Source organism: Solanum pennellii, chromosome 6 (genome assembly GCF_001406875.1).
Source record: "Solanum pennellii chromosome 6, SPENNV200".
NCBI lineage: Eukaryota > Viridiplantae > Streptophyta > Magnoliopsida > Solanales > Solanaceae > Solanum > Solanum pennellii.
Genome location: NC_028642.1, coordinates 56,208,777 through 56,210,505, shown reverse-complemented (window position 1 = coordinate 56,210,505; position 1,729 = coordinate 56,208,777).

Here is a 1,729-nt window from a genome sequence, read left to right as displayed (position 1 = left end):
TTTTAGTAGCATCATAAAATGATTTCAAAAATATTCTAAGTTCATTTACTTCATCCCAATCACTATCATTAATTTTAAATTCAGGATAAGCATTATGATTATTAAACAGCGTAGTAATAGGTTGCCTATATGCATAAGCAATTTCAAGCATATCATAAAAGGAATTCCATCTAGTTTTTACATGCTTCGGAACTTTTCTAAACGGAAGTTTAAATGCATTACAAAGTTCTTTAAATTGATTAATTCTACTACTACTATTCATATGAAAAATGTAAAAACAAGCATTATCAATTTTATCACAACTATTTTCAAATAATTTCACACCGTCACTAACAACCAAATTTAATATATGCGCGGCACATCTAACATGAAAAGCATATTTACTAATAGGACAAAGTCTAGGTTTTAGCATATTAATATCATTTAAATTAGCAGAGGCATTATCTAAAGTAATACTAACGACTTTATCACAAAGACCAAAAAAATCTAAAATTTCCAGCACAGTAGTAGCAATATAGATTCCGATTTTTTTCTTTTGACAAATTTTATAACCAATAATTATTTTTTGTAAATTCCAATTATAATCGATCCAATGCGCAGTAACAGTTAAATAATCAAAACCATTAGGACTACGACCCATATCAGTAGTAATAGCAACTCTACAATCCATTAGTTCAAAATAGGCACGTAAATATTGACAATGTTTTTCTTGAAATTCGAAAATATCTCTTTTTACCATGCTTCTTGATAAACCTTGAAAACTAGGATTATATGTTTCACGAATATAAGCAATAAAACCCGGATGTTCTCCAAAACTAAAAGGTAAACCACAAACAACAACCATTTTAGCAAAGTTTTCCGATCACGGNTTCACGATCACGATCCTTGTTATAGGTTCGATGTGTAAGAGGACCACTTGGGTTCGAAGTATTTAACTCACTTTGAACCATATTTGATCCTCTAACCGATTCTTCAACATTACAATTTCCAACAACTTCAAGAGAAGACATATATGCAAACCACTCTTTACTATGCTTGTTAATCAAATGTTTTTTTAATCCCCCCGTTGAACCTCCCGTCCCACCAGATGTATATTTAAAATGTTGTTTACAAAGATTACATATACTAAAAGTTTTTTCTTCATTCAAATAACAAAATTTCCACACATGTGATTTTAAAGAACGTTGTACCTTGTTCTTACCTCTAGTTGGAATAATAGAGGGACGAGTAGTTCCAACCGGAGGTGGAGCTTCAATACCTATACTATTGACTATATTGAGGTCGGCGGCGGGGCTAGTCGGTGTATCATCTAAATCTACTTCTTCATCTAAATTTAATTGTTCATCCGTTTCCACTTCTTCATTTTCTTGATTAATACCATAATGTCTTTCATAGAGTTCATGGGGAATCGGACTATCTGAATTAATATTTATAGGACCGGGACGGGAAAAACTAGTTTCATTCACATGCGTAAATTCATCTGTATTTATTCTAACAAGAGGAATTTTAGATTTAGACGAACTAGCACCTTTATTAGTTTTTTTAACTAATTTTTTTACTGATTCTACTAGACCTTTTTTACTTCCACTTTTTTTAGAAGACTCCATGATATAAAATTATAAATTATAAAATACGAAACTTAACAAGAACAATAATATAACAAGAACAACTTACAAGTTAAATAATAAATACAAAAAATAAATATAAGATTAGAGAGTGGAACGAAGTT